Source organism: Poecilia formosa, unplaced genomic scaffold, assembly GCF_000485575.1.
Source record: "Poecilia formosa unplaced genomic scaffold, Poecilia_formosa-5.1.2 Scaffold30, whole genome shotgun sequence".
NCBI classification, from domain to species: domain Eukaryota; kingdom Metazoa; phylum Chordata; class Actinopteri; order Cyprinodontiformes; family Poeciliidae; genus Poecilia; species Poecilia formosa.
In genome coordinates, this window is record NW_006799969.1 from 2,344,977 (window position 1) to 2,357,472 (window position 12,496).

Consider the following 12,496-nt stretch of genomic DNA (forward strand, 5'->3'; position numbering starts at 1 on the left):
TAACCAGGAACATAAAGTATGTCAAATACTTTAATATAAATATATTGAATTTACTGGTAACGCGGAGATTTATTTTCAACTCAGCATGTGACTTCTGCTGTTCAAGTTTGAACATGGACACAGATTCCAGACAAGGCCAGATAAGATGTGCTTTGTAGCTGATCCAAGCAGAGAGACTGACAGTGGCAAGGAGAGGAAAGGCCCTTACATACTTTATGCAAAATGCCAAAATCGTTTCTGACTGACGTAGACGCATGACGAATATTGCTTCAGTTTGTTCGCAGAGAGGCATCCGCCTGACATCAGGCCCTGATCGAACTATTTCGACAGAGCTCTGTGTGAAGTTTTATCCGATTAGTCAGAAGTTTGTTGCTGTGGTTTTGTGGAAATGCACTGAGACAATAGTATTTGATATTTGTCTTTAACTAGTCTGCTTCCACAGTCTTTTGTAACTGGGACACATGGATACTTTTGAGAAATATTTATCTGTCGTGATGAGGAATTATGTACATAATCTTGTTCACAGAGGAGGCTGCAGAAAAGTGAGGCGTTCTCTGTGACCATTTCCACAAAGCAAAACAGAGGATGCACGGTGGGAGGGGCGTGACGTATCATAAAGTGGGAGGGGTGTCCCGAAACCAAAACCATGTGACTGCGTGTTGGCTGTTCAGCTTCAGATGAAGTTTGTCGCCACCTTTACGGAGCACAGTCAAAGTAAAGGGGGGAACCAGTAAAGAACAATAACAACAAGAGGGCTGCATACATGGGAACACATGGAGAATGGATTTGTAGCATGTGAGGTAATCACGGGGTATTTAGAGCAGCTGTGGAGTGGATACAAAAGTTTGTGTTGCCAAGGAGTCGGTCAAAAACAACATCACAGCCTCTTCCTACATTTTGACTCTCATGTTGCGTGTGCATTTCATCTCTAAGCACTCCACATTCTTTGCCTCCCCGCTAGTCGTGTATTTTATTCCTGAAAGCAAGATATCACCTTATAATCTTAGATATTATCTTGCATATTTTGACATATGAAAAGTTTATTCCTGCATTAAAAACACAGAACCTGGAGTCCAACAACAACAACAACAAAAAATAAAATAAAATAACTTTTGCAACAGAAGCCTCTCAAACTTGGGAACTTGTCCACAAGAAATGTCCATATTACAACAAAATTGTACTTTAATACCATAATGCCTTTGCCTTATTTTGGATTGTATCAGGTTATTTACTATCCAAGAGAAAACATCTAACTGAGACATGCATGAGGGCGCTTGTCATTTCAGCTGTTCAGTGTTTTACATTTTAGGTGCCAGGCCTTTTTGGTTGCAAATTGAAGAGGACAAAATGGTAACACATGGGTACAAAATGAGGGTACATATTGACTAAGGGGAAATATTTTTTTACTGTGGCTGGAGAAGGAACTGTTCCCTCTCCTTCTCTATACAGGGATAACCGTCTAATGTTAGTCACATTCATATTATTGTAGAAAAACCCAATCTCTCACTCCTGTCAGAAGGCACCAAAAAACTTTAATATTTAACTATTTTTTGTTGTTGTTGTCATTACTGAAGACATCCAAGTTTAGCTGCCAATGTTTGTGACAAGAATTTATGGGCTAGAATTTAAAAATACACAAACTGCACTTTATCATGTGCACATGCATAAGAGGTTTGGCTGGTGAGTGTAGGGTGTCTTAAAAGGAATAGAAACCAGCAGTTCATCAAGGTAGCGCTATAGGAAATGCCTACCATCTAATCTTCTCTGACAAGGAAGCATTAAAGTTGCATTGTGTGACGAAAAGGCTAATGTGCAACCCAGCACCAGCTGAATGGTGCGTTCAAAACATTGCAGTCACCCTTTTTAGAATCTCATTGTATTTGCTTATGGCTCAAATGAAACTTGCTGCAATCTGTTTAAAATAACGTTTAAAAGCTTAAAGAACAGTTTATGTGCAGCAAAAGACTTAAAAACAAGAAAACACTGCAATTTTTTTTTTTTTTAGTCTTATGAGAGCAAACAGGGCTGCCTGCAATACTAGGGGATAAAAGCAAGCCACACAGCAGGGGGACTTGTAAATCCTCTGAAACGGTACAGAGTGATGGCAAATCATTATGTCAAAAAGGAGTTGCTGCTCGGTACCAGAGGGACACACAAACACACACAAGCCAAGGTGGCCTGATGGGAAATAAACATTTGCAGCACATTAAAGACTTGTAGAGGGAAGGACATAACAAGACTGGAAGCTTTTAGCCACCGTGGTGAGACATAACCCAGTGGACAGGAGAATTAAAAGCGAACTATTGATCATGGATATCTTCTGTTTATACTGATTCAAGTAAACTCTAAATTGGGTAATTAATTCGCTTTAACATGTGTATGATTTTGCATGGTTTCCAATACGGAGCTCTAAAATAAATTTTATAAGAACTTTTACCGTTACAGCGTTACAGTAATAAAGCAGATTGTTTTTTGTTTTTTTTGCTGGAGAATGGGTGCACAACTGGGTCAGAGGATAAGCAAGCCCCTGTGGACTTTAGACAGATGCAATCCGTCTCTAGCTGTGCTTATGTCCGAACTCATCTTGTCTCACTCACAGGCATTCGAGAATCTGACGGGGACCTGTGCAAAAACAAGTATGCCTTTAGGACACACAAGATTGATAAAGGAAGATGGCTGAAATCTTAGGTCGGGGGAAGAGACCCGATCTCTTCGTCATTGTATAATCTGTATATCTGTCATTGTAGTTTGATTTTGGAAAATTCCACTGAGATGACTAGCTCAGTGAAGTGTCTCATAAAACCGTTTTAAGTGTCCTAATTGTTCAACATCACCTATTAGAGGAGCTGATTAAGTCCATTTTCATATATCATAGTATAGTTAGTGAGTAAAAAATGCATGAGCCTTTCATAGCTTCTAAAATTTCTACAAGCCAAATCGATATGATGAAGCATCCGAAGCAGCACTGCTTGTACGTGCGCAACTCCATTCATGTCTATGTGTTAGTGTGCAGATGTGTTACATAAAACAATGCAGCAGCACTATACAGTGTGAGCAGGTCAGCAGTTCAACAACAACGACGAGCCAGGTGTCTGTCCTCTGGCCTGCTGCCTGGAAATGACTTCAGATCAGCAGGTCAGGCCCGGTGGGTGTGTGTGGGGGTCGGGGGAGAGTGGAAGGCAACAGCGACATACGACACTCTGTGGAACAGATGTGCTGGGAACAGATTTAGCTGGGATTTTCATGTCAGGCTTTAATCGTGAGCCCACAAACATATAGATTTAATCTAACAAGCAAAATCATTTCAGACAGGCTGTTGCATTATGACAAATGTTGGTGGCTATGATGCATGTGTATTTTGTCCACTAACCAGGCTTTAGTACTCCCAGAGCAGTTTCATACTCGAGGTGAGAAAATACATCGGATTATTTTAACCGTAGCGTCTTTATCTCAGGGATGGGCGATGTGCGAAAAATCCTTTCAATGTAAAATTTTTCATATGTCAATCTTTAATTTTTGATGGTACTATTGAATGAGTTTTGGAGATTTCAAAAGGTTATTTTTTAAAAGTTTAACAGGTCATCAAACCTACAACTGCTACGGGTGAATAAGAGACATATTTTAAACTGAAATCGTCAAGCATAACAAAAATGGACATAATCTTTGGCTGATGTCAAATAAATAAAATATTGAAATATACCTTCTCACAAAAAATCTTCTGTTTAGATCATTTCAAATATTGCTTCTTAAAGAATAGTTAATAAAAAAAAAACCCATCTAAATTAATTGTTTTTATATTCTCAGACTAATGAAGGGAGCACTACTGGAGCTCTACAACTCCAGATGAATCAGTGCCTCACCATCCATGAACCTCACTGCACGTCACAGCCAGATGTGAAGCAGAGAGGGTGGCAGCATCATGCTGGGTGTTGAGTGCTTTGCTGCAAGAGGGACTGGTGTACTTCAGAAAACTGACAATATAATGAGGAATGATCATCCTGTTGTTAACATGAACCTGTACAAATTAATTACAAATTTATCTGAAAAGAAAGTCTATATTTTGAAGCATGGATTTGCCTGTGTGGGTTCTCTCTGGGTTCTCCAGCTCAAAAAACATGGCTGCTAGATTGATTGGTCTCTCTAAATTCATAAATCAATTTAGATATGTGTTAACAGCAGCCTGGTTCTGCAAATGTTTGTCTCTGTCGCCTTAAATGAGAACTCCTGGAACAGATCAGCACCCCTCATCCAGATTAAAACACACTTCGCACCCAAGCAGACTTGTGTGCACACGTTTAAAGACACACACACAGACACACACACACACACACAATCACACAGAGTGCTATAGAAAGAAAACATCTGTCACATCTGCGTGCTGCTTATCTGGCCCAGCCATGTCAGCTTTTTCCCATGTGGGTTCATAGACAACATCAGCATAGGACTGATGAATGTGTTCTATGATCAGCAGAGCTTGAGCTTCAGTCAAACGGTGACAGATTACAATCAAGGTAACTTTTTGCACTTCTTTTTGTAAGTAAAAACACTATCCAACATTCAGCTCAGCTGCTAATCCACAGCGCTACTCCTTCTTCTGCCCTCAAACCTTCCAAAATGGACTCCTTGAAGCCACCCCAGCCCCCATTGCCCCGTCCACCCTCTGGAGTCCACAATGCCTGCTCACTGTGCCGAAACATGATGAACCATTCACCCCTATGGGAATTTCTCCTCCCAGCTTGCTAGCGTCAGCTACATCTGTGTCTGTCAGCCTGAGTAGTTCCAGCAGCGGCAGCATAGTGGCAGCAGCCGCGACTTGGCTCCGACATCAAGCTGCCTCTCTGTGTCATTCTGCTTTAACTCGCCGGAGAGGGAGCACAGCGCATCTCGCTCTGCTTGCTCTTCAAGAAAAAGTTCTGTTTTGCTAATTTTTTGGCTTCAGTGCAGATTTGTTTCAAATTCATGAATGAGAAAGGAAGGCAGCTTTGCTTTTAGAGGAGACTTTTTTGGAGCTCTTTGGAGAGTGCTCTCCTTACGCAGGGATGCCCAAAGCGTTTCGCTGTCCACCCTGCCCTTCAGATGGTTTCTTCTCTCCCTCTCTGTTCAGACTTTCCCCTCCGGATCCCTTTGGCATGCAAGGGTCAAGTCAGCAGGATTTTTCTGCCACCAGAGTTCTCTTCAGCTGTGTTATGATCCTGTTCCTCGGTGCCACAATTGACCCAAAGGCTTCCCAGGCAAAACAAAGGGATTAACTGTGAACTTTGCTCCCTTGGACAGACAACAGTGAGACTTGATCAAAGTGAGTATATTTCTCCTTTTGTGTCTTCTTTTTTTTTTTTTTTTTTTTTTTTTTTTTTTTACACCGGTGGCTTGCTCAGTCTCAAGAGAATCATGACTGATTAAACGTGCGCTTTTTGATTAATGCACAAAGGCATGACCTGAATTCAAGGGGAAAAGACGTCATGTGTGCACAAGGGCATGTCTGAGAGGAGATGTATTTTTAATGAAGCCTTTTAACCCTAATGAACAAAACAGAAGATGTGCTCCTGAAAAGATGTGTGTGCATTGTTTTTTTGTTGTTGTTGTTTTTTTTTTACTTAATGACTTATCATTCACCAAATTGCAAATTGCTGCTCAAGCACTTCACATTTTTATTGTAATAAGTATAAATTACTGGGAAAAGCAAAGGTGCACTTGGAAAAGTTTGGAAACAACATGTGCATTTTATTTCTGAAATGTATCTCTTTTTTTTCGCTGATGTAATCACTCAACTTCTGTGTTAATCTTCATCCAGCAGTTGCATATTTCTATAAAGATTATTAATCTGAAATAGAACACATAGTTTTAAAGTTCTGTAATATTCCTTCTTGTATTTTTCCTCAACCTTTTGTGTAAAATTCCAAACTTTTCTTTCCAGAATTTTCTGTATTTTTTTTTTATTTTAATTGATTAAATTCTTTTTTTTTTTTTTTTTTTACAAAAAAGCAATCAATACATTTTTGAAACAGCCACGTCTCACAACCATTCCTGTCCTGCCTTTTGATTAACTGGAAATGACAATACAGAGGGGGATTAAGCAGTGAAGCGTGATTTTAACGAGTCCTTCCCAGTCCCCACGGATCCTATGAGGTGTTGCAACAAATGTGGAAATAGTTCTGGGTCTCTTCTGATAAAACCCATGGAGTAGTCGTGTCAACAGAGTTATGGTTTGGTGAGCTTAGAAAAATAATCACCAGATTGTGTTGGTGGAGAAATGTTTGGCTTCCAGTGAGGCTTTGTCTTGCGCACATGTGACGAGTTCAGAAAAATTCTGCCATTTAGTAGCAACATCAAAACATGTAACATGAAAAGCAAAAAAATGGCCGACAGACTCGTATCTCAAAGATTCTTGGTGAGAACACAAATGGTTTTATTGCCATGTCATTACTGAAATGAAGAGGCATTTATGAAAGGTTGTAGATGCTTTGAAAACATAACTCCCAGAGGCTTTCCGTGTTATCGCTTTATTCCCTTCAGCAGCTGCCAAATCCACTGTGGGCTACATAAGCGGATCATATTACTCACCTAATGATCCTGTTCATCATTTCTCATTGCAGGTTAGATCTACTTTGAGTTTACTTTTGTCTTAAAAATCATAGCTAAGATGAAACACTTAAACCCAGATATGATTTGTACAGAAAGAGTGAATTCCTTTAATGCCATTGCACAGTGCACAGAGCACTAAAGACATGACAGATTAGAAGACAGGACAACATAGCACTTCAAAAGTAAACTGAAAAGACAACCAGTGAAAAAACTGCTGTGTGGATGGTAAGTCAAAATGAAAATGAAGAGCTATTTGGGATAAGTAAAATTGCATGTGTAACACATAAACATCATTTATTAGCATTCAATGGTCTTGTTTGTTTGTTTGTTTGTTTGCTTGTTTGTTTGTTTGTTTTAATACACCTGTCAACACCTTGACCCTCAGGAGAGTTGGGTTGTGACACAGCAGTTCAATAAAACGTTTTCTGAAATATGGTGGAGAGAGACCAACAATCAACAACCCGTTGATTGTTGGTTCTGGAAGCATGAATTAGTTTTACAAAATCAGATTTAACTAAATGTGTCAATTTAGACTCACTTTGAGCAATTTGTTCTCCAGGCTCCTAAACTAAAATAAAAAAACCAAAAACAAAAACAAAAAAAAAAACAATCCATGGTTCAACTTTCCCGTTCACCAATTTCTACACATTACCATCTGACAACTTGAACAAGATGCCTTTCCTGTCCATGGACTAAACCGGTATATATTTCATTGAAGTTGATTATTTTCATGAATTACTGGGTTAGATGGTCATAAAAATACTCCATCCTGTAATTGAATTAAAATGTATGTATATTATCTGAAAAGATTGTTATAAAAACCTAAGACTACTAATTACGCATATTTTTGTGAAGAACACTTGAGGCATTTTAGGACAGGGCAGGAACAAGGTGAGACCATCATTCAGTTCTTTGCTATCAGCAATAATATTTCAAGAGCTTTTAATGCCTATACTCCTCTTTCTCTTCTGCTTCGGTGAAAGACTGAACCCAAACCAAAACTGATTCAAGGAATATATTTTTTTCCAGAAAGCTACATATGCTGGGATGTTAATCATGGGTCAGTGGGCTGACTGCAGTAAACACCAACCAGTGTGCCAAGGAGCTGTGGACTGATTTGAAAACCATCCATAATCACTGCGCAGACACACACGACATCCCTTGGCTCCTTTGCTTTGACTCACTGCTCTGTCGTCGTCCACTTCCGTCTTTATTCCGCAACTACACACGGTGTTGGCCTGCTTGAGCTGCTGTGCTACAACCAAAGCAGGGGTGTACAGAAAGGTTACTGATGACTGGGAGCAGCATGTGGTGAGGGCCATCATGCAGAGCTGCAGGACAGAAGCAGTGATGGCCAGGTGCCAAAGGACCTCAAGCCAGCCTTCAGCGCCCGAGCATGAAGACTCAGCGTGGATTTCTGCTACACAACCTGTCTTCACTCAAAAGCAGGACACTGTTAACTAACGGATCAATGACCATTACTTATGCATAGCGAGCTAGCACAGTATTTCAGAAGGACATCTGATACTCTGAGGATGTATATATAATAAGGGAGATTCGGATTTCTTGGCCGGGGCAATGTTATTTTCTTGCACAATATTCCAACAAGTTTAAAACATTGTTTCTAGTAGAATAATGCATTTCAACTAGTTTAAAATCCGGTTATGCAAGAAGATCCTAAATGTGAGCATGGAAAATTTATCGGCAGTACTGTTGCAGTTTTTTTTTCTTCCTGCCCACGCAAGGTTAGAATCCTTCCCCCCAGTAATTTGTCATATGTGATACCAAACAGTATCCGAGCAATGCCCAAAAGCGGGTCACAACACACTATATACACGATTTATCAAGATGTCCGTACTCTGGGTTCCAGACGTACCATTAAAGTGCTTTCAGTCTTGGTTTAGAGGCTATTAGTGAACTTGACTTGTTCCACCTCTTGACCTCAAGAGATTTTCCATTTGTGTATTCTATTCATGAGTGTGCGTGTCCATGTGTGTGTATTGGGAAACATTCATAACAATCCGGTTTTACATTTCATTTGACATAATCTCATAATCACTGTTTATGCTGTCCTGTTTATGTTCTGAAAAGTTCAAGTGCTTTAACTGTGAAATTGCTCATGAAAAAAAACTTTGCACAGCTTTCTCTATGCTGCTACGATCTTTCGCATACCTTTAAAGTTCTGCGTATGCTCGATTTTCTAGACATATTGTCATGGTTTACAGAAGAAAATACTTGCATCACTTAAAATTTTTCCAAATTTGTGATGACACAACCATCGACTCAAATATATTTTATGAGAATTTTACATTATATAGAGCAACATATAGTAGTTTAAAATAGCTTAGTAACATGGCTTAAAAATTGTAATGATTCACAGTTTTTAAAACAAGTCTATTTGTGTATTTTTTATTTTATTATTTTTTTTTGGCAAATTTGGACTTTTGGGGAGTTTTTTTAACCTAATTTTGCATATTTTGTTTTTGCTCACTCATACTACATTTATGCGTTTATAAACATCAGTTTTCCAAAACAAGTTACCATCAATGGAAAAAAAGTTCCCAGATTCCCTTTGAGATAAAAAAAGGGTTGGGCAGTGGTTTGGGATGCATCGATCTATTTGCATCTAAAATCAGAACATGGATATGACCAACCTAACTTAACTTTGTTCTATTTGTAAATCATTAAGTTATTTTTTTGTACTCAATGATTAGATAAATTATTATGACTACTAGAAGTTGAGGGGAGAGTGTATCTCTTAATTAAATGCATTCAAACTCTAAAGGAATATATGGAAAAAAAATGAGGTTGTAAAAACTATGTTGAGAAAATATTTGATGACACAAACTTCCAGAAATACAAGTAAGCTTGGAAACTTTTTTCTTTCAACAAGCGGCAAGGATAAGAATTTATTATTATTATTATTATTTATTTATTTTTTGTTACTTTATGAAAAAAGTTTGACAATATGGTGGTCCTTCTAAATCTATTAAGTGAGCTGGTAGTCATTATTAATAATTTGGTAATTAATGTTCAAAAATATTTTTGTTGCTCAGAGTGTATGTTTATTGTATGGAACCTCTACCCCCATTGTAAGTATTGCTAAACAGGATTTTTCAGGTTTTTTCAGGGATTGCTCTCTATTTTGCTCCACCTTCCAATCAACTCTGACCAATTCTTTGCCCCTGCTGAAGTGAATCATTCTCACAGCATAATGTGGCAATAAACATTAAATGAAATGTATTGTGCTTTATTTGGAGCTTCATGTCATTCCTTAAATTTTATTTTTCACACTGATAGATCATCTTTCAGGAACAAAAATGGAGTAAAAGAAAGTCCACACTGGAGCAACAGAGGAATCGCCCAATCCTTTGTTGTAATTATATCTGTAAAATTGTCCCTGGCGTTTTTGATTCAGTGGGCTCAGCCAGGTGAGACCGCTGTCTCCAAAACCAGAGGATTACTTTTGGTAAGACAAACGATGAGGGGGGGTAATATTACTGTTGTAAGTTGAAATGATTTAATTCTTTATGTAATTATTTTAGCTTTTTAGCCATTCACATACCTTCCAAGGCTTCAAGGTCACAGGTTGCTCAGCTGAATATAAGCCTCACACCTTCCTGACCCAGTAAATACTTTTCAGACTTAGGTTTGCCTTCACTGATAAACTCACGGTGCTGTCCGTGGTGCTGGTTTAGAAAGATAAAACTGTTGTATCATTTTCTTCTCACTGTTTGTTTCTTGGTTGCATAATTGTTTCTTATATTTATGTGCAACATCAATTCAGAATGAGCCATTTAAGGTCTTTTTCGCTCGCAGTTTGAGAGATTTCTAATAAAAACCAGATCTGACAAAGAATAATAAAATGTAACTCTCAATGTGCATTTTTTTGTGCTCATTTCATGAGGTAAACTTTTGCACACAGCACGTCACAATACTGGAATGTTATTTGTGTGCCTCCTGGATGGCTGAGGGAATGCTGACCTTGCACTGTTAAAGAAAAGCTTTTGAAAGCAGGTATTTCTCAAGTAATAGGTTTTGATTACAGCCATTGCTTTGGGCTCTTAAATTAAGAGGGCTGTTAAGGCAGGTCTTCCTTCCTCGTGCATCTCTATTTGATCAATTCAACATTTTATACAAACCCCCTTACACTGCAATTACAGTTTCAAGTGTGAAATGTCTAAAAAAAACTTTCCATCAACTCAAAGCATCTTCCCTGTCCCTGCTGTAGAAAAGCATTCATGTGGCAAGTTGTTATCACCAAAATCTTCCACAATGGGGATGATGTGCTCAAGAGAATGTGCAGTGTAAGTTACATTTTCCGCTTTGCATGTGGGCTAAAAAATCTATTTGCTCTCATCTGTCAAGATTAGCTTCTTTTACCACTTCCACAGTAAGGTTTGTGGCAAACCTTACTGGCTTCTATGTAGCAATATTTTTTTTTGTCTTGCTGCTGTTATATAGATGGTTTGTATGGGAATCAAACTTAACACTTGGCCTGTTAATAGATTCTTCCACTTGCAGCTTTATGGGCCTCTTGGATAAGCTGGGCAGTTCGATTATGTTGTATTTCATGTTAGAATATCGAGCTACTGAATCCACATATATAGCATACTCTTAGTTGTAAAACATGCATCATTTTGATTGCACTTTACAGTTAAGGGCTAGGTTCCATTGATCTATCATTGAAAATCCCAATAAAACACACTGAGATTTGTGGTTGTGTGACCAAATGTGAAAGATTTCACATAAGTATTTTTGATAGGCATTGCTTCGCATACAAATGTTTCCTTCTTGCAACAAATACCAGACTATGACAACTTGTGTTATTTTCAAAAACCTATTCTGTTTAGTACCTCAGAGAGCATTTAACCATCCTGATATACAATTTTCTATTGTAGCATTTTGATTAAAAACCCCAAACAAGGCAGGTCGGTTTGAAATGGAAGAGGACACTGTTGGTCAACAAGGAAATGAATGTCTATTTTTACACAGCCAATTTCTCCAGCGTGGTGCTATTTGTTGACCGCTAAGGGAATAATGTGAGAAGCTATCAGTGCCTAAATGTGTGTCAGTACTCTGAGTGACCGGCCGGCTGAAAATTCAATTGCTTCAACCCACACAGAGTTATGTGTTTTTTTTTTTTTTTTTTTTTTTACCATTTTGTCTATCAAGCTTGGGCTCATTGTTCATCCAATTTGAGAGCCTCAGGGAGCCTTCAATATCCTGACGGTAAACTGTTGCATGGTTCATTTTCAACCATTTTGGAACTGGGAAGGTCACACACAACATACAGAGTCTGAGTCGGAATATGACAAATGGAAGTTTCTCATTTTAGGAAGATTGAGAGACAGGGCTCAAAATCATGACTCCATTTGACCAGTTGGCTTGAGATTTTTGTGAGGGAGTGAAAAACATGCTTGGAAAAGGCAGATACTTATAACAGTTCATTAACTTAAGTGGCGTTATGGTCCAGTTAAGCACGTTGTTGCACACTGTTTTTATTCTCATTCGATTTTTTTTTACATTTGCTAGGAAAGTGATGCTGCTTTAAAACCTGTAACAACCTTCACAATCATGGCACTATAATTTGATTTTACATAATTAAATTTAATGTGCAAACTTAGAACTATATGCTGTCTAGCTGGCTTGTCTCCAAAAGATGTATCCAGTGAGGCATAAATGGCTCACTATTGCAAGAAAACTTCAGACTTCACATTCACGTGCTTGAGGTTTTGTTAGAGAGTCTCTGCTGCCCTCTACTGGAAAGAAATAGTAAAAGTTATCATGATAATTTTTTTCCACCCAAAAATGGTGATGAAATCTATCTATCTATCTATCTATCTATCTATCTATCTATCTATCTATCTATCTATCTATCTATCTATCTATCTATCTATCTATCTATCTATCT

General features: G+C 38.3%; 1 protein-coding gene across 1 annotated transcript in view; it reads left to right on the top strand.

The window, feature by feature from the left end:
- Positions 1-4,674: 4,674 nt before the first annotated feature.
- chrm5a (cholinergic receptor, muscarinic 5a) overlaps positions 4,675-12,496 on the top strand; it is a 10,897-nt gene continuing 3,075 nt past the window's right edge. The window contains exon 1 of the mRNA XM_007549235.2: positions 4,675-5,296. The gene's annotated coding sequence lies outside the window, so the exon portion shown is untranslated. The remainder of the gene's footprint in view (positions 5,297-12,496) is intronic.